The sequence below is a fragment of the Hydra vulgaris genome, chromosome 06 (genome assembly GCF_038396675.1).
Source record: "Hydra vulgaris chromosome 06, alternate assembly HydraT2T_AEP".
NCBI lineage: Eukaryota > Metazoa > Cnidaria > Hydrozoa > Anthoathecata > Hydridae > Hydra > Hydra vulgaris.
Genome location: NC_088925.1, coordinates 35127211 through 35153983, shown reverse-complemented (window position 1 = coordinate 35153983; position 26773 = coordinate 35127211). Strand labels below are relative to the sequence as shown.

Below are 26773 nucleotides of genomic sequence, written 5' to 3'. Positions count from 1 at the left end.
TAAGGAGCACAAACTGAATGGAATTTTCAAGTCCAAAGTACAAATTAAACAAATAGTTAGAGAATGAATAATTAGTGTTTGTAAAGTGTAAAGATTTTAACTAGGCAGAAAAATTTACGCAGATTGTTTAAGATTAATAGAAATGCTTTAATAACATGATTTTGGTGAAAGATTTGCTTTTGTAACGATCCCTCTCTGGTTTGCATAATAAAGATTATGGGCACTTCGAGTGGGAAAATAATTATGTTCAAAGAATTTTAAGGTCCAATCACCTCTAAACAACCTTAACAATATAGTAATAAAAACTTGATCAATTTATCAAAACTGTATCATATAAATGGATTTTACATAAAGGACGTGTTTATATAACTGCTTATATACATTAAGTGAAACTTAAAATCTATGTTTTTCAAGAATTCTCTAACATGATTAGATTAATTTTTTTAATCAAATTTAACACAAACATAATATGTACATTCTTTAACACATATTTAGATAATCTTTATTTATTCATTTACTTTTATATCAAATTTAACATAAAACTTCTTTAAAAAAATTATAAAGATGTGCTATGAGTTTTGTGCATTTTAGTCTCGTTTATAACTTCTGGGTACTTATCGTAATCGAAATGAAAGCTTTCTCTTTTTGGTGTAGATTCACTTAGACTAAGATTCTTCCTTCTGGATTTTTTATTAAAGGATGAATACATGGTATGAAGAGAATCACTCAACCGTTTTAACTCAGTAGCCACGCTTGCTGCTTCAAGTGATATAGGAGCTGATTTTGATCTGCGGCGATTAAATTCGGAATCAATCTCGATGTTATCGGTATTAAAATCGGACATCGATACACGTTTTTTATCATCTTTTTTCTTTCTTTTGAAATCTTTTGTTAGATTTATTTTCACAGTATTAATCGAACCTATTTTAAGATCATCATCTGCCTCTTCTTTTTCCGCCATAACATTGTTTTTTGCTACAAATGATACTAATAACATTATTTTTACAATATAAATTAATAATATTTTATACTCATTTATAAAATAAGTAACAGAATAATAATGTCATAGAAGTATTTATTTAATTTAATATATTTATTAGTACATATTTGTTACAGATGTCAATAACATTTTTCATAGAAATTAGATTTTAATTATCTTTCTCACAAATTTTAATCATATTTCTCACAGATGCTAATTATATTTTTTACAGATATTAATAATATTTAAGATGGCACACAACTGAAACATTTTTTTCTGATGATCATACATTTTAGTAGATTTTTGTGGTAAAAAATATCAAATTTTTTTTTTTTTTACATCCATAATGGCTAAATATGGACTATAAATTCTGTGTACAAAAACCTAATATCTTATGCTTACCTCAACATAGTTTCCTTATTTCAAAACCTAATACCTTATGTTTACCTCATTTTAAACATAGTTTCCTTATTTCATTAATAAAGTTTTGTTAATGAGAAAGAATGTTTCAAAGTTTCATAAAACACATGTTGCTAATATTGGAACAACAACAACAGCAACAAAAAAGAATAAAATATTAAAACCCATTAAGGATGTCAATTATTGCAATAATATTGCAACAACAACAACGGCAACAAAAAAGAATAAAATATTAAAACCCATTAAGGATGTCAATTATTTATAACCCATTAAGGACGTCAAATATTTTAGTTTTATTGATTGATGCTATAGTTTGATAAGATAATATTGACTATTTTAATTTTAGTATTATTTCATTATCTTATTATCGAATTTTGGTTGAACAATATTATCTTAAAAAAAAACCTAAAATGGTTTTTATTTAAGATAAAATAATATTGTTTAAGATAATAAATGCTGTCAATTTATAGAAAGTTATGTCAATTTATAAAAGCTTATGTCAATTTATAGAAGCTTATGCTAATTTATAGAACCTTATGTCAATTTATAGAAGGTTATGCCAATTTATAATTAAAAAAAGAGAGATTGAAGAGACTAAATTTATGTTAAAAAGATTCTATAAAATTGAACAAGCATAAATATAATCGATTGCTAAATTACCATCCACTAAGGTTTTCTTTATTGTGCTTGCCATTTTTTCACTCCTGATTCCATTCTCTACCTCTCCAAATCTCTTATTCGTTTCTGTATGGAAAACTGTTGTCATATTTGGGCTGGTTCTTCTAATGATGCTCTTTCTCTTCTAGACAAGGTCTAAAAAGGCATAGAAAACATAGTTGGACCCGTTCTATCTGCTAAGCTTGAGCCTCTAACCATCGTCATAAAGGTGTCTCTTTCTCTGTTCTACTAATACTATCATGGTTGCTGCGCAAAGGAGCTATCATCTCTAGTTCCATCAACTAAAACTCATTTTCTTGCTTGACTTGTCATTCAGTTAACTCTCATTCTTTTACTGTATCTGTCCTTGCATGCTCTAAAAACATTTATTCGTTTTTTTTGTCTAGTTTTTTTCCCCACACCTTTTGGAGCTCTCTCCCATCCTCATCTTTTGCTGACTCATACAACCTACAACTTTTCAAGTCTTCTGTCAACCGTTTCCTTGCTCTATAACTGTATTCTTTTTTTTCTTCAAGAAAATCAAAATGATCCACTTTCAAGTTGAAAGATCTTTTAACTGCATCAACTACTGTTTATTTAATTTAGACACCAGCAAACCAATTGGAATAGATAGAGTTCATCAACGTGAATATGAAGAGTGTGTTTCGGATTGGTCCTTACCACTTGCACTTCTGTTACAATTAGAAATTAGACATAGAAATGTACCTAATAGTCAATCTTCTTACCTTTCTTCATAATAACCTGAATGGAATTCTTAGGCATGGATTGGGGGATTTTGTTCCATTCCATCTGGATGGCCATTTTCAGTTCCGTTACTATATTGTTTTCCATTACCATACATGTGACAAGACAAGTAAACCCAAATGTTTTCATTTGGATTCAAGTTGGGTGACAGCGTTGGATGATCAAACTACTGGATGTCATGTTCTGTTACAAATTTTGTCACGGTCTTTGCTGTGTGTATCGATGTATTATCTTGCATAAAGACAAATGTATGTCAATAGTTGGTATGTCCATATGGCATTAAGTAATCAGAGAGTGTGATAATACAGTCTTCAGCTATTAGTTTCCCTTCTAAGAATTTCAATTCAGATAATCCAGCCTTGGAAAATGCACCCCAACTCATGACGATACTGCCACCATTTTTTCTGAACAAGAAAGTCTCAGGCTCTTTTTGTAAGTCATGCCAATAATATTAATATCTGTCTGAACCATCAAGATTAAACTTCTTTTCATCAAAAAATTGAGCCCCAATCATGTGGACAGGACAAATATTTGTTTGCATACACCATACGTTTCACCATGTGATTTCGAAGCATTTTGATTGGATTTTGTTTTCAAATATGTATCAGGATCCTTCAAAATCGTCTCGATCACCTTCCGACTTCGCTACATATGTTTCGATATCTCAGACATTGATGCATTGGCAGCCTCGAATGCCTTGATTATAGCAACTTCTTCAGCATTTAACTTAGTTCCACGCCCATAGTAGTCCTGAGTAACACATACGATCAGTTCACATATGATGGCCCTTTGGTCTATGTTAATATATTTATCGCTTCAATTCAATTCAATTCTTCTGTATAAAATAAAAAAATAAAAAAACAAATTTACGTAGTAAATACACTTTTTATTTATTTTTTATTTAGTTGAAAAAAAAAATGTTATTAGTTAAATACAGAAATTATTATATATTAAAATAATATATTAAGTATTTTAACTAAAATAATAATAAAATAAGAACTTCAATCATTTATGAAAAAAGGATTTTCAGTATTGATAAAATGTAAGCAATTTAAATAAGTGAAGCAAAAAAGCTCAATAGATATAGTTTATGCCATATATAATATTTTCATTGATGAAGCGAATTAATGGGTTCAGGTTTGTTAAAGCAAAAAAATTACTAGTTTCTATTAACATCCAATAATTATTAGATGAAAATTTTAACAATCATAAATTTAATACAAATATATTGAATATATTTCAAATAGTAGAATTAATAACAGACAAGAGTTCATTTTGGGAAGTCAAAATAGCAATTTTAGTCATTTTGGGAGGTCATTGCCCATTGACTGCCTGTTATTTACTACGCTGCTTATGACAATAAATTACTTGCAAAAATGAAGCGTGGCGATATGACTCAGCAAAATACTACATAACATCAATAATATACAATGAATCAATCTACAAATAAGTATTCCAGCTCTTCCATTCCTACTAATCAAACTCGCTCAAGACAGGAAATAATAAAAAATAATCAACCTAGACTTAACTTTTTTACTAATTGTAGTGTCTCTAAATGGAATAACCTCCTAAGCAGATAGTGAATGCTAAAGATGTAAAATTGTTCAAGGTATTGCTTGAAACTTAGGCAATTAATCAGCAAAACATACTCAGTCTTGGTCATCAAGGTATGCAATCTCATTATATGACTACTAAAATAATACTTTGTTTTGAGAAATTGATTACTGTTAGCCTAAGTTGAACATTTAAAAAATGCACTGAAAAAACGCTATTAAACTTAATTAAAAAAAAATCTTAAAAAAAAAGAAAAAAGAAAAGCAATCTTAACAAGAGAAAAAAGTAAAACTAACTTGACTAAAACTAAAACACAAAAAATAAAAATATCACTCCGCAAAAACAAACTCTGTAACAAGTTCTAATGCTTGTTAAATAATCACGCACATTTAATTTAAATTGTTTTTTTTAACGATTTAAAAATAATAAGTTTTCATATAAATACACGTTAGTAAATAATGACTCGTTAAAAAAAAAGAAAATTGAACTCTTTTTAAAATCATTTCATGCTTTGTATAAATATGCATTTTTTAAAACTACATTTATTGGTAGAAAGTAAAGAAAAAAAAATTAAATTTTTGAAAAAATTTGTTAGGTAAATAAAGTAAACAAAAAAAGGTTCTTAAAAACTCTTCGTAGTAAAATAATAATTAAAAAAAGGAATAATTAGATCATTTTCATTTCAATGGAAAGATAAAATTGCTTTTTTTTTTTTTTTTTTAACAAAATTGTAGCTTTTATAAAGTTAGAAACAATTCCGTTACCAGTCATTTTCTACTTTACTTAAAAGCTTTTCAATAATATAAAAACATCAGTAAGATCAAATTCATTAAATTATAATGGCTTTCAAAAACAATTGTATTTTTTTCAATGAAATCTTTTTGAGTGTATAAACTTATATTAGTCTTATATAAAGTTCAGTAAAAAGAATCATTGTCTAAAAAAGAATAACTATCATTGTCTAAAAAAGTTGTTTATTAAATCAAAATAATTTTTTTTATTTATCATTTTAAAAATTACATATTTATATAACTTATTAAATAAAAGTTAAAAAAATTATATTCAACTTTTATTATTACTTAAAAAGAATAATTATCAGAATAATTTGTAAAAACGTTTTGCGTAATTTTAAGAAAATGTTTCAAAAGATAAGTTTTAAAGTTGTTTATTTAAAACGCAATTAAAAACGTAACAAAATTACATTGGGTCTCAAATGAAGCGAAGTTATATGACAATTAGTAGTAGTAGTAGTAGTATGCAGTCTTGCTCAGGAAGACACACACTTTTATATGACATTGCAAATAATATTTTGTTTTGACAATTTGACCACAGCTTTTAAAATTTCAAAAATGCGCGGAATATAAAAGATTTTTAGAAATAAATAACATTAGAAAATTTTTACCTTTACTAATGTTTTTATATTAGTGAAACACTTTTAAATTAAGTAACAAATTGCTGATAATTATTTTTTTTAAGTATTAATAAAAGTTAAATATAATTTAATAAGTTTTGTAAATATGTCATTTTTAAAATGATAATGAGTTGCTAAATTGGGTTACAAACTTCTTGACAAATCGTTCTCAACATGTTTGTATCAATGATTCATACTCAAACAACATTCATGTAAAAGTGGAATACCTCAAGGAACTGTTTTGGGACCCATTTTATTTTTAATTTTTATGAACGATATAACCTCGTGTATTGAGGGGGATGGTGGAATCAAGCTTTTTGCAGACGATAGCAAGTTATACCAAGCGAGAAAAGACGAAAATAATATCAACCTTGTCAAAAATTTAAAGAGAATTTCACAATGGTCAAACAATTGTCAACTCAATATATCTACCAAAAAACGTTTTCCCCTACGATACAGAAAGAATCCATTACCAATACATTCATACTTATTGGATATTGATGCGCCTATCGAATCAATTGATTCAATCAAAGACATTGGGATATTTATTTCTTCCGATATGAAATTTTCCAATCACTGTTCTTATATTGCTAGCAAAGCAAGTTCTTGTGCTTACTTACTCTTAAAGTCTTTCATCAGTAATGATTCTCAACTTTTGATAAGAACCTATAAAGTTTATATTCGACTAACTTTAGAGTCGTGTACCCCTGTGTTGAATCCGTATCTCTTAAAAGATATATGTAGGATAGAAAAGGTCCAGAAACATTATACAAGAATTGTTTGCAAACAGTGTTGTTTTCCATACAAAGACTATGCTTCAAGACTTGATATCTGCAATCTTGACTCTCTTGAATGCCAGAGAATAAAATTTGATCTTTTAATGACTTTTAAAATTATGCACAACTTGGTTGATTTGCCTTTTACTAAGTTATTTACTCTCGCTCCAACTCATTATTCAACTAGATGTCATTCCCAAAAATTAACATCATGTAACAAACACATCAATGATATAAGGAGATTTTTTTTCTGTGAAAGAGTTATTAAGATATGGAATTCTTTACCTCATTATATGGTGCATGCTTCTTCATTGTCTCTATTTAAATCGAATTTAAAACATACAATATTCAGAAACACTGTTTATTGTTTTAAACTTGGTGTAATTCTCAAATTACCTGTATGACCTTTTTGTATTTTTATTTAAATGTAAATAAATTGAAAAATAAAAAAAATAAAAAAATAAATAAAATTATTTTGATTTAATAAACTACTTTTTTAGACCATGATAGTTATTCTTTTTACTGAACTTTATATAAGAATAATATAAGTTTATACACTCAAAATGATTTCGTTGAAAAAAATAACAATTGCTTTTGAAAGCCATTATAATTTAATGAACTTGATCTTTACTAATGTTTTTATAATATTGAAATGCTTTTAAACAAAGTAAAAAATCACTAATAATGAAATTGTTTCTAACTTTTTACGAATTTGTAAAAAAAAAGAAAAAGAAAAAAGCAATTTTATCTTTCCATTGAAATGGAAATTATCTAATTATTATTTTTTTAAATTATTATACTACTACGAAGAATTTTTAAGAAGCTTTTTTTGTATATATATACATATATATATATATATATACATATATATATATATATATACATATATATATATATATATATATATATATATATATATATATATATATATATATATATATATATATATATATATATATATATATATGAAGACCTCAGTGGAAAAACCGGCATTGTCACATTTAAAAAGTATTGAGAAAGTATTTATTTATCATTAATAAAAGTATTTATTTAAAGCAAATAAAACTAAGCAATTTAAAAAAATTTATATTATAATTATTTTATTTAAAATTTATTCAAAAACAAACATTTTGCAATTTTTTATACAAATTTTTTTTTTCTTTGCTTTAAATAAAGACATTTATTAATGATCAACAAATACTTTCTTAATACTTTTTAAATGTGACAACGCCGGTTTTTCCACTGAGGTCTTCATATATATACATTAGGGTGGATTGAATTTTAGTTTTTTTTACAATTCGTTTAGCCTGGGTGTGCAAATGTTGTATTTTCATTTCAGAAATACTCTGGAAAAATTATCTTGAGGTTCCTCAAGACCTTTAAAATTTTAATGGGTCCCTAATATTATGTAAAAAAAGTTCTTCCAAACTTAAGATTTTTTTGAAATTATAATTTAAAAAAATAAACTTTTTTCATCTTTAGTTTAAAAGTTCATTTTTTCTGCAATAAACTATAAAATAACAATCTTTTTTTAAAAATAATTGTTATTTCTGATATTTTCATAAAATTTTGCTTCTTTTGAGACCCAACATGACATACTTTTGAAAAACTTTTTTTTACATAATATTAGGGACCCATTAAAATTTTAAAGGTCTTGAGGAACCTCAAGATAATTTCCTAGAGCATTGATATTTTTCCAGAGTATTTCTGAAATGAATAGACAACTTTTGCACACCCAGGCTAAACGAATTATAAAAAAAAACTAAAATTCACTCCACCCTAATATACATATATATATATATATATATATATATATATATATATATATATATATATATATATATATATATATATATATATATATATATATATATACATATATATATATATATATATATATATATATATATACATACATATATATATACATACATATATATATACATATATATATACATATATATATACATATATATATATATATATATATACATACATATATATAAACATATACATATGTATATATATATATATATATATATATATATATATATATATATATATATATATACATATATATATATATATACATATATATATTATATACATACATATATATATACATACATATATATACATATATATATACATATATATATATATATATATACATACATATACATATATATATATATATATATATATATATATATATATATATATATATATATATATATATATATATATATATATATATATATATATATATATATATCAGGCCCTGTTATGAGATTTCGCTGCATAATGAAAACGCGTAACGCATTTCAAAGTAACTCAACTCAGCTAATATATTTTGTATTGTTAGAAGTTATATTGCGCCACTAGCGTATTTTCAAGTACCACATTGTAATTAAAGTTATTTTATTAATGTGTTAAAAATCATACAGACAGTTGTTTTTTTTCTCATTATAACAAAAGTTACAAATAAAATCTTAGTTCTTATTTGAAAAATCATTTTTATCATTTTTTTTCAAATATAAACTAAATTTTATTTTGAAAAAAATATTTTTTCACAAAACGTAACATAATATTTGTTTATTTTCTTATAATTTTACTGTTGGTTTTTGGTTATTTTATTAACTGTTAATAAATTTTTTCTTATTTTTTTTGTGAACTCTTTTAAACGAACGTCATTAAAACTTTACGTTATTGAATTAAATTTGAATAAATATCTTATTAATAAAATATTTTCATCAAAATAAATCATGCACATTTTTTAAACTATTATGACAAAAAATAATTTATATATTTAAAAGGAATTTATATATTTAATTCCTTTAGATAAAACTTAAAACTTAGTTCTTCTGAACTAAACGTCACATAAATGATATCAAAAGATAATTCAAATATTCTAAAAGATAAAAGTTTTTGCGTAACGCAAAACTGCTGAACGCGTAGGCAAATCGCCTTTTTGCAGGCAAAATGCGAGCTGCGTAACGCTCCTTAACAAGGCCTGATATATATATATATATATATATATATATATATATATATATATATATATATATATCAGGCCTTGTTCTAAATAAAAATTGCTTAATGCATTAGCTTAACAGGATATTTGATGTCATAAATTTCTCTTTTTTATTTTATTTTTTAAAGACATTAACTTTTTTAAATTACTGCAATAATATTAATTACCGCAAAACATATTAAATGTTATTTAATGGCTTTTTTATTATTACTAAAAGAGAATGTTTATATTCTTTTCTTTTTTCTTTTAATATTAAATAATTAAATTTAAACATTGCATTTTCAAAAATGTTTGATATTAACAAATTTCTTTCTTTTCTCTATATTTGCATAAATGAATTAAAATATGTTAAATTTTTGAATTTTTAAAATGATTATTTCTTAAATTTCTAATTGCGCTTTGCAACTACAAATGATTTTCTATTTAAAAAAAATTAGAGAAGTAGCAAATAAAAAAATTTCATTAATTTATTTACTTTATTTATTATTTATAAAAGTTTATTTGTTATTATATCACTTAAAATTATATCACTGCATGTAAATTGTGAAACACTTTCATGTTTCACAATTTACATTACGCTAAAACTTTTTTCAATTAGTTTATTTAAATGTCTTTTATAACAGCTTAAGCCAAAAACATTAAGCAGTAATTAATTGTTGTAAAAAACATTTGTGGAATACTTTTTTTATTAGATAAAAAAACAGATAGATAAATTAACTTTTTTCTATTTTTCATTTTTTTTTTTTTTTAATTTTTAATTTATTTCATAAAATTTAAATTTAATTTATTATTAAATATAATTAAATATAAATTTATTTTACTAAATTTAAATAAAATTCTTTTAAAAATTTTAAAATGCTTTACATTATTTATTTAGTTTAATACTTTATTATTACTTTAGTTTTACAGTACTTTAGTTTACTGACATTACTTTAGTTTTAAAATTTTTTTTTTACTGCTAAAATGTTAAAGTAAAAAAAAAAAAAAAAAAAAATTAAATAAATTTTTTAAAAATACTTTAAAATGTTCGTATTACATATAACTTTATTTTACATTTCAGTTTTGAAACTGCTTTTTAACAAGTTTTTTCTTTATTAATTTTTTGAATTGATCAAAGACTGAACGTCGATTAAAGATGATTAACTAGTTTATGAGTTGTACGCAAAGATTTTGTTAAAGCCAAATTGTTAAAAAAAGGTTGATAGTTTTATTTATTTTTTGACTGCTAAAGTGAATAACTTTAACGGTCAAAAAACACCATTTTTTTCTCTCAAAGGTAAGTTCCAGATCTACAATTTAAAAAATACTGGTCGCTTTTGCAGTTAACAAATGATGTCAATACAAAAAAGTTCTTTCAAACTTAAGTTATAAATATTATGCTTGTGTTTTCCCTTTGCCGTTAAATTTTATATAGAAGAATTTCATCATTTTTTTATAAAACAAACCAAACCTTTACAACCGAATAAAAATAACACGAGCAATAAGTAAACACTTTAAAAGCCCAATTTATATTTATTTTATTTTAAAAACAAAACTATTTTAAAAACTACTAGTGCTATAAATATAAGATATGTAAATTTCAAAAATATACTGATGTTTGTTAAAAACAAGTTCTGTTAATAACATCTTAAAACCAAAAATACCATAATTTTTTTTTGGATTTAGTAAAAATACATTAGGTTTAACGGTGAATGAAAACGAAATATTTTAATGGAAATAAAAAAAAAACAATGCAGAAAAGCGGTAATCTTTGTTTAATTACAATTTTTATTTTGTCAAAAGCCGGTTGAACTAAAATGTTTTAGGAAGCGCGAACGTTTTTCTTCAAAGGGGAAAACCAATCTAATTGTATTGTTGTATAAACCATTTAAAAAACTGCAATACATTTAAATCCTTTTAAGAAATTCAACCATAAACAAGCATTTTCACATTAAAAAAAAACAATAACCTTAAAACGAATGTTCTAAAGAGAAAAAAAAAGCTTTAATAAGTATAAGATTTTAAAATAAGGAAATGTTTTTTTTTTAAAAACAAAATTTAAATTTTATTTATAATTTTTTTATAACAATACTATTTAATTTAAAGATATTTCAAAAAGATGAAGACTTATAACAACTAATAATGTGGTTTTAAATTTAATTACAATGAGGTACTTTAAACTTTTAACGATGCAAATATCTTTATTGAGTAAAGTTACATTTATTTGCATTACGCTTTTCTGTTATGCAACAAAATCTCATAACAAGGCCTAATATTGAACAATATTTAGTAATATTTTTAAATAAATTTGACAATTAAGTTAAACCCAAGCATTAACTTTAGTTTTAAAAAACTTAAATATATTTTTTAAATCAAAATTAAATTATATATTTTTTTAATCAGATTAAAATTATATATTTTTATTAAATTAGTTTAGATTGAATCATATATTTTTTATCAGAATTAAATTATATTTTTATGATCTTTGCTTCAAGCTTAAAAAATCAATCATCACAATAAAATAAAAACAATACAACTTATTTTCTATAACTAAAGTTAATGGTTATTATATAAAGTGTACTTGTCTTCTTTAAACACAATAAGTCATTAAGAGCCATTTTTTTTTACTACAAACAGTAAAATTAGATGTCAAACTATAGGAATATATATATATATATATATATATATATATATATATATATATATATATATATATATATATATATATATATATATAATATACATATATATATATATATATATATATATATATTATATATATCAGGGACTATTCTAGAGACTTTTGGACAGCGTTGAATGTATATGGGTAACATTTAGGCGCCGCCCAAATTCAGAAATTGAGTACCTTTTTTTTATATATACATTTATAATTTTTATTTTTTTTTTGGCAAAAAAATGCCTACATACAGCAATGTTTCTGCCAAATTTTCTTACAGCAGGTGTCGACACAGATGGTACTGCTGCCCAAATTATTGCTCTAGAATAGCCTCTATATATACATACATATATATATATATATATATATATATATATATATATATATATATATATATATATATATATATACATATATATACATATATATATACATATATATATATATTATATATATATATATATATATATATATATATATATATATATATTCATATATATGTTGATGTATGTACTAAAGCCTTGACGATTTAGTTATGACATAATTAGTGGTATTCCACACACAGCTAAACAAACTGCATGATATTTTAAAATCTGTATGTTAGTATAAAATATAAATTCTTAAATATCTATAAAATACAAATTAGACTTATCAAGAATAAAATTTGACAAGAAGAATGTATTTGCACACACTTATCTGTAAACGTTGGTTAGTAGGTGTATATTTATTGAAAAATATCCTTACATTTTATTTTGATATATTCCTATGAGCCAGTAACATATTTACACTTATTTTTAAAAAAAATGAGTTTAGGTGTTAAAAATACTTTATTTGAAAAATTCATTCATAAATTTTCTTAGACTTTCAGAGTTTTTTTTCATGTAACTCTTAATTAAGACAAAATTAATTAATAAAACCAAAGAGCCAAATTATAGAGACCTTTGAAAAAATATTATTACATTTAAGTTTATTATACAATAAAATTATAAAATATTTGTAATTAAGTTTATTAAAAAATATATATTTTAATTGTTTTACATTTTATTCAGAAATCATTTCTTCTAAATTACCAAGAAATTTAAAAAAATTCTGCCTGAATAGTATGTAAACAAAAAATATTGTATGCTAATTTCTATTATCTATTAAGCTCATTATTATTAAAAGGTCATTAACGTAAAATAGATAAAACAATGATAAAAACTGTTAACTCGCTCAATGAGGAATTATAGTTATTATTTTTTATCACTCACCCAATAATAGTTGAAGATCCTCTTCTGACAGCGACCAGCTGGTTAATTTAAAATTAATTTATTGTTTATGGGACATTTTTAACTTTTTTTTAATTATTGCAATTACTCATTGTTTATTTCCTTGCGGACTTAGCGGACTAATGTAATAAGAGCGAGGAGTGATTACTATCGCCTTAAATCGATAAAACTAACGTTTTTGTTTATTTTTTTAAAATTCTCTTTATGGGCAAAGGCGAATTCAACAGTTTTTTGTGTTTGAGATAACTAACCTTCAGTGAAGCAAACATCAACATATATATGTTCTCAATTTTGGGTCTAGCATCCTTATTTGATACTAGTATAAACATAAAAATGTTTGAAGTTTGCTCCATGTATACATTACATCTTTTTCCTATTTTAGTAGAAAAAATCAGCTCCTTTCTTTGCTCTTGGTCATTAATTTATAGCTCACCCTAGAAAACTACAATTCAACACTTTGATAGATTAAAGCTTGTACTGGTGGCCCCGTTAAATTTCATTAGTAACAACTTTGAAACTAATTTGGTCATTTATAAAGCTCTTGGCGGTAAAATGATCAGATTCAACCGTAAAAATTCTAGTTCGTATTCACTTTAGGAAATAGGGATAGTATGTAGAGCGTTTAGTAAATGAACTGTAATCTTATTGACAAATTTTTTATTTCAGTTTCTCCAAACGTCAGCATAGTGTTAATGTTTTCTAGCCAACGTTTTTGGTCAAAGATGGGAGCCCATTGAGCTCATTTAACATCTTTTTTTAAAGTAAACTTTTTTCAATTGACTTTAGTTTTATATAAAAGGCATTCGGATTAATAGCAGAATCATTTTTGCAATTTTTCTTGTGGAGTAAAACTCAATGAAAGTGGAGATTCTGTGGAGAAACCGAAGCAAATTTGTATTAGGGACCACTATTTTTTCTTCTAATATCGAATAATTGTACAAGTACTTTAATTTTTTGATATTCCTTATATAGATCAATGTTGCGTTCTTGGATTCCAAACTCAATTCCGATCATTCTTGGAGAACATCACACATTAAGTTCAGAACTTTACTTTAAAAACTCTGTGGATACAAAGAGTTACATTATAGCTAGTCTATTGTACCTTCTTGATAGATTTAACTTTCTCTATTTTAAACCTAAAATTAAATCTTAAAGTGAAATTTTTATTTTGGTCAATTGTAGGATCAACCATCGCTTCTTCAAAATGATTTACCAACTCTTCATAGCTTTCCCACACCGCAAAAACTGAACAGAAACCAGATAACGCCCATATAAATGAAGACATTCGAGTAAATATCAAAGAATCCTCTAGCCGTAGCGATATCAATTTCTACTAAGTTCAAAAACAAAGTGATGGGTGAATTCATTCCACTGCCTTTTACACAGCGCCAAATTTACACTATCAGTGTCGATGCTTGACTTACAATGGTTGAATTATAGTGGTTTTGACTTACAGTGGTATTTTTAGCTTTTTCTATCATCTCTAAATAACTCAGCTGTTGTTATCTATTTTTAAAATAACAAGAAAATTCATTACTGGATCATTATTTAGATATTTTCATTCCAATCTTTGCTTCTTCGCCAACATTTTTTAACTTTTTGGCTAGTAGTGCAGCCAAGCTTTTTTGTCGAAGGCAGAGCCACTCGTTTCTGAAATAAAAATCAATTTTTTGCTCTAATGTCCAGCAACTTGTTAAAATATATATTTTTTTTGTATCACATTTTCATCTCCTGAACAAAAAGTTCTTCCATTTCTAAGATATTTTAGGATTTTAAGGTTCTGGTTGGGAGAGAGGGTGCATACCCCCCCCCCCCTGGAACCAATTTTCATTCTTTCGTTCATTTTAAACAAAGATTACAAATTCTGATTTTCAGAAACATAGTTATAGCTATGTATTTGGGTATCCACAAAAGCATACTTGGCAGCACTTTAGAGGATTGGTAAATTTTACACATGCATTTTTCAAAATTGGATGTCTAGGGTGTCGGTATTAGATTCAAATACTTCATTAATCAATTCCTCATAGCATTGAAACTGAGTCAAAAATCACGTTGTCGAATTTGTAAAAACTAAAAACATGGGGCAAGTTGCTTTACCGAATTAGCAAGACTTGAGTCAAGTCATAGTCATAAGGCAAAACCCCAGTTGAGTCTCGAGTCGAGTTATGGATATGACTGATTGGTGTAATTGCTCACGGGTTTCATAATAAATAAGCCATTAAAAACTAATGGACACAAATTAATTTTTTGGACGTGGATTCTCTTATTAACTGCTCTTCCGCGGTGCTGTTTGACAAAACAACTAGATTTTCTTGAAGCAAGTAAATAACCAAAACGTAAAAAAACACTGCGATAAGGTCTATATATATTTTTATATACAGCATTTCTTGTGCTTCATTTGGATAGCTAACAAAATTTATACTATTTGTGTTGGAAATCTAATTTATATAATTTACATTTACATCAAACTTAATAGGAATCCATCGTACGCAAATAGCTCCTTATTTACAACGTCAGTATATTCATGAGCCATTTATCCATTGTATTTACTTAACTTGTCTAGCCATTGATTCAATAAGTTCATTATGAAAATCTTTATTGAAATCTATATTCCTCATTAGCGGGAACATCTTAAGAAAAATAATATTTTTTATAATGTATGAAATTGTGCACAATAATAATGACTAGAAAGTTTTTTTAACTAAAAGCGTTTTTATTTTTATTTTTTTTAAACATATTTTTAAAACATGCGGAGAGCTACTACATAAACTATCTAACAGCCTGCTGCTACAAGCTTGCTGCTATATATATATATATATATATATATATATATATATATATATATATATATATATATATATATATATATATATATGTATATATATATATGTATATGTATATATATATATATATATATATATATATATATATATGTATATATATATATGTATATGTATATATATATATATATATACTTATATATATATATATATATATATATATATATATATATATATATATATATATATATATATATATATATATATATATGTATATGTATATATATATATTTATATATATATATATATATATATATATATATATATATATATATATAAATTATACAAACAGTTAAGTATAAATTATACAAACAATCTTTTAAACATAAAAAATACTCAAAAGAGACTATGCTGTCTAAATATATTTGGCAACTAAAAGAAAAAAATATTAATTTTAAATTAAACTGGTCTATCCTAAAAACTGCGCCTGCCTATAACAACATTTCCAAAAAATGTATACTATGTTTACATGAAAAATTTGAAATTATTACTCATTTAGATCAAGAAAATTTACTGAATAAAAAATCAGAATTAATTTCTAAATGTAGACATGAAAATAAGTTCCTTTTAAAAAATTATAAAAATTATAAAAAAAATGACCAGTCCAAATTTATCCTAATTCTAAAGAATTCTTTTCATGATTTTTTAATTATCTAATGTAGTTAATGCAACTTCCTGGTTGCAAAATACTACAGTTATTACATAATTAATTAAAACAATTCCCCACTTCCTGTGAAATAACTTTTCTATAATTTGAAATTTTTTTTATGTTTAGACATTCTTCCTGATGAACCTACTGATGGTGAAACACAGTGTTGAGGTAATCAAAAATTAGATAAATGTTTTTACTAATTTATATATATATATATATATATATATATATATATATATATATATATATATATATATATATATATATATATATATATATATATATATATATATATATATATATATATATATATATATATAGTCTGGTAACAAAAAACCCCTAAGTTTTTGCGACAACAGTCCCAAATGTGAGAGCAAAATGTTAATGAAATATATTTTTTATTATTTTCAACTAAATTTATATTCATCGATAAATTTTATAAAATAATCTCTTTGCGTTAAAAATGTATAGCTTTATAAAATTTGTAAACCCCTCAAATTGAGGGAGTTCAAACCTTATACGGTTTTGTTTAAACACTAAGAGATCACTGTATTAACTTTAAAATTCATTGATGAATATAAATTTAGATGAGAATAGTAAAAAAAATATTTTATTAACATGTTGTTTTCAGTTTGGGGCAGGAGTCGCAAAATTACTAGGGGTTTTTGTTCTCAGGCTCCAATTATCGCAATTTTTTGCAAAGCATCCTTAATTTACAGTATAAACAAACAAATTTTTTTGATTTTGCCCAGGTACCTGTAAGAAAAAACAGAACGTTTTTTGTTTTTTAAATTCTGAACATGTCAGCAAAAGGTAAACAGATTTTCAACAATTTGAAGTTTATAATAACATAGTAATTATACTGATTTTTTAAAACTTGTCAAGGTTTTTCCATGAGCGTTGTTTGCCTCTGAAAGGACGTTTTCTTTTAAATGTATGGTTTTGTTTGTTGTTTTATAATTTTTATAATTCTTACTAAGATACTAAAGTAGTTTAATAATTAAATCAGCATATTATTTAATATTAAATATATACATAAGCATTATAAATACAATTTAATAATTTTAAAACAAGTTAATAATTCATTCACCATGCTTAAACAACCCAAATATGTTCACTGTGCATAAGTTATGAAAGTTTGCCAATTCAAAACAAAATTGAATCTGATGTGTTAAAATGATTAATAAAAGGTCTAAAAAATGTAAAACTCAAAAAAATTAAATTTATTGCTTGAATTTGTGATTATTCTTGACTACATTATATGCAGTTTACTTCGTTGCTAAGGTTAATTTGACAGTGTTAGAGAACAAGATATTTATTAATTACATCTTATCTATTGATATGGAATTAAATTCTACATAAATTTAATTAAAAATTAAAAAACTTTTTTCTTTTCTATTGGAAACACTTTAAGATATCACAATATGTTTGTTATTGATTTGGTATGTGTGCAATGATTTTAAATTATTTATTTATTTGAAATTGTCAAACATTATTGAAACGAGCTTAAAATCAATAATATGATGGAAAATACTTCAAATTAACTTAATAATTTTATAAGAATTAATGATCATTTAAGTAATAAATTAGATTACATGAACTTCTTTAGAAAATTGTGATTTAAAAATATCAGGTTTGGTACACTGTTATTTCGTGATAAAACTTTATTGTTTATAATCATGCAAAGTAAACATTATGATTAAGCTGTGATATTTGTTCAGTCATGGCCACATAAACTATGCAAATGCAGCTTGTGGTAGTGTTAATAAAAGTAAGTTGGAGCCTTCTCATCGCCAACAGAAACATACTGCACGTCTTATTATTATTTAAAGATCGTTTTTCTCAAGCTAAGCCTCTCGTTATTGAAATGAGTAAGTATATATCAACTGAATGTTTTTAATGTACTGTGTTTTATGTTTAAATGTAAAACTAGCGCAGGTCCTATTTCCATTCACAATTTGTTAGTTGTGCTTAAAAGAAAAAATAAATTTACAAAAAAAAAATTATTCTACAACTACTTTTCTTAACCAAGTTTTGTATTTCATTTTGAGAAACTATTTTACGGAACTAAATAGTTTTTAAAAATTTTGATATTCCATTTGAATGGAACTTTTTATTTAAAAAGAAATCAAAAAAATATAAATTGCTCAATTGAAAACATACTAATATATTTTAAAATTTTGTTTTTTTGTTTTATCATTTATACTCTTATGAATTCTAATACCTAAAATATTTATTTTATAATTTGGGGGAAAGCGGGGCAAGATGGCGAATGGGGTAAGATAGCTTTTCATTTAGCAACTCAACAAAAAAACTTAAAAATGGGTGAAAACGAAACTATAATTACACTTTGTATTTTAAAACGTCAAATGGTTTTTTAAAATACTAATAATGCAATTTTATACGCATAAGTTTACTTTTTTCGCTTTAAAAAAAATACTTTGCTTTCGGTTATTCATAACGAATGGTGTCCTTTGAGTGTAACTTTTTTAAGAATATTTTTTTTCGACGTGTGTTTATTTTATGTTTCTTTAGTTAGATTAGTTGGTAATTTTTAAATTTTTATAAAGTTGGAGTCAGAAATTGCATAATAAGTCATCTTGCCCCGCTTTCCCCTCCTTGTATATTTAAATTTTTTTTTAAACTTTTGACAGATTTAATTTTTTCTCGTAATTTGTACATTTTAGACTTTAATTATTATATTTTAATTATTTATACATTTTCTATACTCAATTTTTTATTTTATAACCTCTTATTTTGAATATACATAACACCAAAAGATCCAAAATCGAGAAAAAGCGGAGTCGGCAGAAATTGAGAAAAAACTCCGTCGGAGTCGAAAACAATGGAGTTTCGATAATGTTTTGTTATAAAATAAAAAATTAAACCATGCTATACATCCTAAAATATATAAGCTATAGCTTACGTATATTATACATATTACGAAATTATTTTATACACTTGTTGTATATATGGGAGTTATAGTAATTAAAATTGAAATCATTTTTTCCAAAATTTATTTTTATAACAATAAAATCATAGTAGATATCTAGTTTTTTTAACAATAAAATCATAGTAGATATCTAGTTTTTTTAACAATAAAATCATAGTAGATATCTAGTTTTTTTAACAATAAAATCATAGTAGATATCTAGTTTTTTGTTGGATTGCAAAAAAAATGTATATTTACATCTAATCTTTATTAGATTATTATGGATAAAAATTGATACGGAATCTAATGATTCCGTATCAATTTTTATCCATAGCAACGCTTTGATTTTTCCGTTGCTACGCATTATTGCAATGAAGTTATACCACAAAATGCAATTAAAACACCTTTATACTGACTTTATAATGACTGTATAAAGCAAAGTATTTTTATTCAGCTATACTGACTTGATTTATATGCGTTTATTGCGCACAAGACAGCTATTTGTACTACTTTATGTTCTTGTCAAGGTTATTTGTGACTCTATGTCTTAGTTTTTTTAATAATATCTTGTTTAAATAAAAGTGTTATGGATGGATCAAAAAGAAAGAATTTCATGAAAAAAGCTTTACCAAAGGTATAATTAAAGTTTTATGAAAACAGTGATAAAAAGGTTTACATTTTGAATAAAACCACTGCTTTCAGACAGTTCAATTGAAAATATTCCAGGCTTATCACCCTTCAATTAGTTGTCGAACAAAGAAGTTGTACAGGATCTTTAAAATATAAATGAAGATTTTAACTTTATTATGAGATTTATTTTATCTTAAAACATAGTTATGCTTCTTAAATGTCAAGAATATGAAGATTTTGTAAATTTACACTTTAATTCTTCTAAAAAAGTAAGCCTACGTATTGGACTAAAAACTTGTTGCAATGGTTGTTAATGTGAAACTGTTTATTTATTTATCTAGTAAAATTGCTCAAGAGAACTCTAATGCAAAACAAAATGATTTAGTTAAACATAAGTGTGTTTGGCATAAACCACTTGACATAAATCCAATGTCCCAAATTAGATTGGCTAAAACATAATGTTTTAGCCAATCTAAAAAATTGGCTGGAAAAATGACGCATTATTGAATTTTTTTATTCTAACTGTTGTGTACACTATCAAACCAATACTTATTATCACTTCTTCGGATAATTTTCCTGAAAAATGTTTACATGGCAAAAAACAGAGTTCCAATGAATCACTAAATCAAGTTATACGAGATATTTAAACTATATGCATGTTGAAAGAAATGCTCTTAGTATTGAAGTAGGATCAGCTGTTTTAAATTCTATGACGGATAATAATTTTCAATTAACTTTTTAATGAATTCGGAATGACATTTAGTAATAATGGGCAAAGTTGTAGTTTACGTAAAGACACCAAACAAGTCTCGGAAGCAGAAAAGCAATGTAATCATAAATCAAGAAAAAAAATGTTAATTGTAATACTAAATAGTTTTGTGATCAAAATAAAACATTAGTTGGTGCAGTGTAAAAAAGTAAAGAATTTTGAATTTTTTTTTTACATGCATTTTTTCTCAAAATCAAGTTTTTTGGACTGGCAACAAAGATATTTTCAAAAATAATTATCGAATTGATTTGAAATTTGGTTCACTTATTTATTGTATTAGTTTTTACAACCTACACTAGAATAATCTTTACTGCTTCTATCGTATTAGTATTTTTTAAAGATTTTGTGCTCTTAAATTACCCTATTTTTGCACAAATTGCTAATATTTTTTGAGTTTTAGACCAAACTTAAATCTTTTAGTCTACGACACAATCACATACATAATATATCATCAGACAAAGTTTCAATCATAAATTATGAAGCGTTGCTGAAAAATCTTCGTCGCCCTTCACCCCATTTTTCGACCTTTAATAACTAATAAATAATTATTAAAAACTTTTAAAATTCTTTTTATAATTTTGTTAGCTTTCTAATAGTATATTAAACAATTAAAAAAAAAAAATATTTGTAAAAGTTGAATACAGATTTTCTGTATTTAACTTTTACAATTTACTCAAACAAAATTAGCCCAGTTAACACACAGTTGTAAAAGATATCTTAAATACGTGTAAAATACGTCCAAATGTTTGAAACACGTTGTTTAAATGTTTTAAAAACGTAGTGTGTTTACTGGGAAGCAATTCTTAATGACAAGAATTTCTTCCCAATAAACTACACTACATATGCATCCTTACTATAAAGTTAAAGAAATTGGTAATAATTATTTATGTATTTTTTCTTCACTTATTTATTTTTTTGTTATACTCATTTTGATTAAATAAAAGAAACTCAGTTTCTTTTTGGTTTTTTAAGAAAATTATAAGCTCTTTTTATACCTAAACATTTTAGATTTTTAATAAGTTCTATCGATATACCTTTTTTAAAAAGTTCTATCGATATACCTTTTTTAAAAAGTTCTATCGATAAATCTTTTTTAAAAAGTTCTATCGATAAATCTTTTTTAAAAAGTTCTATCGATATACCTTTTTTAAAAAGTTCTATCGATATATCTTTTTTAAAAAGTTCTATCGATATACCTTTTTTAAAAAGTTCTATCGATATACCTTTTTTAAAAAGTTCTATCGATATACCTTTTTTAAAAAGTTCTATCGATATATCTTTTTTAAAAAGTTCTATCGATATACCTTTTTTAAAAAGTTCTATCGATATACCTTTTTTAAAAAGTTCTATCGATATACCTTTTTTAAATAAAAAAGTTTTGGTTAGTCGCAGCAATAAAGTTTGCTAATTTAAAAATCTTTTTAATGTTTCTAAAAGAACGTTGCTTTCACGCAGAATTTTTTGGAGAAAAAATTTGATAATTAGCGTTTATATTTGGGAACAGCAGTAACTCGCTTGTCAAACCGTTTTTGGTAAAATTTCATGGCCTAACAATCGGATTTGGTGTTCGGCGAAAAACCAGATTTCGCGCATCCCTAAAAACAAATCAATTTTTAATGCAGCTTGACCTCTTCCATTAAATTCTTTGCACAAATTTATTGCAGATGATCATTGTTTATTTCTCTCATTTGTGTATTTTCAGGCAACTGTAGGATATGTTTATACGTAATACCAAAAATGGCTTCGTTTTACTAACTAATATAATAAACAAAGTTCTAGAATAATAGCAACAGGAAATTTAACATACTTTAATGGTAATATTACAGTCGTCCCCCGGTTAACGAACCCCCTGTTAGCGAACTTTCGGTTAACGAACCGAAAGTTTGTCCAAAATCCTCCCCCGGTTAACGAACCGGAACTCGGTTAACGAACCGAGTTCCGGTTCGAATTTTTTGGTAAAAAATTTGACAAGGATTTTTCATGTTCAATTTTTAATTTTTTCGTAAAATTTTGACAAGCATTTTTCAAGTTCAATTCTCAATTTTTTGGTAAAAATTTGACAAGCAATTTTCTTGTTGAATTTTCTTTCAAGTTCAATTTTCAATTTTTTGGTAAAAAATTTGACAAGGATTTTTCATGTTCAATTTTCAATTTTTTCGTAAAATTTTGACAAGCATTTTTCAAGTTCAATTCTCAATTTTTTCGTAAAAATTTGACAAGCAATTTTCTTGTTGAATTTTCATTTTTTGATAAGCAATGTTCATGTTCAATTTTTAGTTTTTTCTAAAACTTTGACAAGCAATTTTCATGCACAATTTCAATTTGTTTCAATTTTTAAAAGTGCATAAATCTCAGGTTTCAATCATTTCACCTTTGCCTATTTTATTTATCAAGTTGGACAATTTTTTGAATTTTTTCCCCCATTATTTCGGCAAAATCCACCAATTAAAAATTTTTTAATGGCGGCCTATGGGAAAACGCGTTTCGGTTAACGAACTTTTCGGATAACGAACTAGTTCGTACTCCGAATTAAGTTCGTTAACCGGGGGACGACTGTACAACAATCCATTAACATAAAATATATTTTTTGATGACACCTACATTAAGTATAGAGAAAATAACTTATTTTTATTATTGTAATATGGTATTTAAATAAAGAATTTTTCTAAAATCTTCAAATAACTCGGTTTTTGTGATGCATTTGATATCGTTTTTGTAGTTAAAGCGTAGTCGACTTTAACATTTTAGCAAGAAATTTCTTAAACCTCACATGCGAGATTTAAGAAACCATACCTACAAATGAGACCTCTTCTACGCTCATCTTTCAAAACCAGAGTTTAAAAATTTATTATCTCACATAAAAATTACAAAAGTTCCTACTTTCTCATGGATTTTGGGGTGCAACCCCCTTTAAAATAAAACATTTGGGGTGCAACTCCCTTTAAAATAAAACATTTGGGGTGCAACCCCCTTTAAAATAAAACATTTGGGGTGCAACCCCCTTTAAAACATTTGCAAGGAAAGAGTAAAAGATTTTAGTTTTTCGAAAACAAAATCAAAATTGGTTTCAAAAGACTTTCTTTAACATTTAGTTTTACAAGTAGCCAAAAGTTTCAAAAGACTTCCTTTAACATTTAGTTTTACAAGTAGCCAAAAGTTTCAAAAGACTTCCTTTAACATTTAGTTTTACAAGTAGCCAAAAGTTTAAAACAACTCCTTAATTTTTTTAAAGTAACCTTGTTATGAAATAAAGATGTACTACTTTAAAGCCTTTGCAAAAACTGTTGGTTTGCTATATATATTTTTGAACCTTTATCTAAAATTGACGTTTTCTGTTTTTGAGTCACATAACGTATTTTTGGGTAGTAGTAACAGTATCGAAAACAGCCAAACTGAACTAATTCGAAACGGAACTTTCTGGATTAATATTGAAATAGAGGAAAAATTGAAATTGTGAAAAATTGTTCAATTGTTAAATTTTATTAAAATTTAATTAAATACTTTATAAGATATTACGATATTCCTCTGAAATTTTGTTAAAAGGACTCTATAAAAAGATTGCCATGACGTATGGACTCTTTGAGCCCCTGTCTGTTTTATTTATATATTTTTTTTATAATACGAAGTTTTAAAAGTTTAATTTAATGATAAAACAGAAAGAAAAAAAAGTTCGCCTCCAGTTTTTTTATATCATCCATAAAGTGAATAAGCTTGTTAAAAAGTACGTTATGATCCAGACATAAATCACTTTCCTGGTTTACGGATTGCTCGTATTATCTAAGCAAATCAGAAAAGCTTTATTTAAAGAAAATTAATGACAAAAATCATGATCACCTAAGAATCCTTTACATTACTATAAGAAGTCTATGTCGTAATTAAAAAAAAATGTTTTAAGAGAAAAACTCATAACTATTTTAATATAATTTATTTAAATAAAAGTTAGATTAACTGAAAAAAATTTGTTTACTCAAATTTTCATCATCCTCAATTAATCTCTTTAGAGAAACAAAACAAGCGCTCTAACTACTGCGCCACGGCCGCACAGATATGGAAGACTTTTTTTACAAATTAATAATTGTGACCCCCTCCCCTTCCCCCCAGTCGACTTCGAAACCCGTGTCGTCGGCACTGGATCCATATGGGGACCATAAATTAAATTTTAAGAAAATTAAATATCTTTTTTCCATTTGATTTTTGTTGTTGTTGCTGTTATGCTAAATACTATTATTCTTTTCAAAAATAAAACCGGCTGTTCAAGAGATTACTCAAGGTTTGGCATTTACTTTCTTACTCGCAACTGTGTAGTTTTGGAATTAAAAAAGCGGTCTTTTTGTTGATAACTTTAAATTAAGTTACTTTTAATGTTTTAATATTATTTGATTGATTTTTTTTTTACCAAAGAATTATATTTTTAAAGGAAACTTAATAAAGGTTTGATTCAATGGATTAGTTTTTTTAACCTTAAAATTCTGGTATCCAAATGGGTCATTTAAAACCATCAAAAAAGGTCTGGTATCCAAATGGGTCATTTGTGCAATAAGATGAAAACTCAGTCTACTAAAACTCAGTCTACAGATTTTATTTTGTAAACATTCTATTTATAGCTTTTTAGAGTTTCAATTTCATTTTCTTTTTTAATGATAAAATATTTGAAGAATTTATGTTTTCTTTATATTTCTATATTGACTTTACAATTCTCTTTTAGTAATACTATATGCTTTTAGTATATAAATGTAATAATATGAATAAGATAAGGTATAAAGCTAATGAAGCTCTTACGATAATTTTGGAACCTTGCTCAGATTCTGAAATGTCGGATTTAGAAGATAGCAGTGATGATGATGTTGAAATTTCTAAAAAACAAGACAATAACAACATTGATAATGAGGAAACAATTTTATATTCAGATGTTATTATTGAATCTGAAAATACTAATGGTGTTATTGGTATGCAAACACAAATGATATGTCAAAATTTGATAATCATGTTTATGAGTAGAGTTCATCACAACTAACACAATAAAACACAATATCTTTACCACCAACAAATGTAAGTCCTTTAACACCAACAAATGTAAGCCCTTTAACACCTTTAAATAAAAACCAACACATTTTGAAATGTTTTGGAAGCATGAAATTAACAAACATGTATCAGATAAAACTAATTTGTATAGTGTGCCAAAAACATCACAAAGCATTAACACCACTGTGAAAGAAATTGAGCAATTTAAAGGCATGGACTTTAATTGTCTTTTGTCAAAATGCTATCATATGCAGTTCATTGGGCATCCGAAATAAGGTATCCTCTTATTGCAGATGTAATGTCATTAAACAGATATAAAAAGTTGCGTCAGTTTTAATTCTAAGAAATATCAGAACAATTTAAACACAAATAAAAAATTTCTTAAGGTTTAACCAATATTGTACCATC

At 24.9% G+C, this 26773-nt stretch overlaps 1 long non-coding RNA gene across 1 annotated transcript; it reads right to left on the bottom strand.

The window, feature by feature from the left end:
• Nucleotides 1-310: 310 nt before the first annotated feature.
• LOC100203762 (uncharacterized) lies at nt 311-13664 on the bottom strand. The gene is made up of 2 exons (XR_010639128.1): nt 13503-13664; nt 311-975 (listed from the first exon to the last, which is right to left on the bottom strand). It is a non-coding gene; the product is annotated as an uncharacterized LOC100203762 (long non-coding RNA).
• Between the last annotated feature and the right edge of the window lie 13109 nt (nt 13665-26773).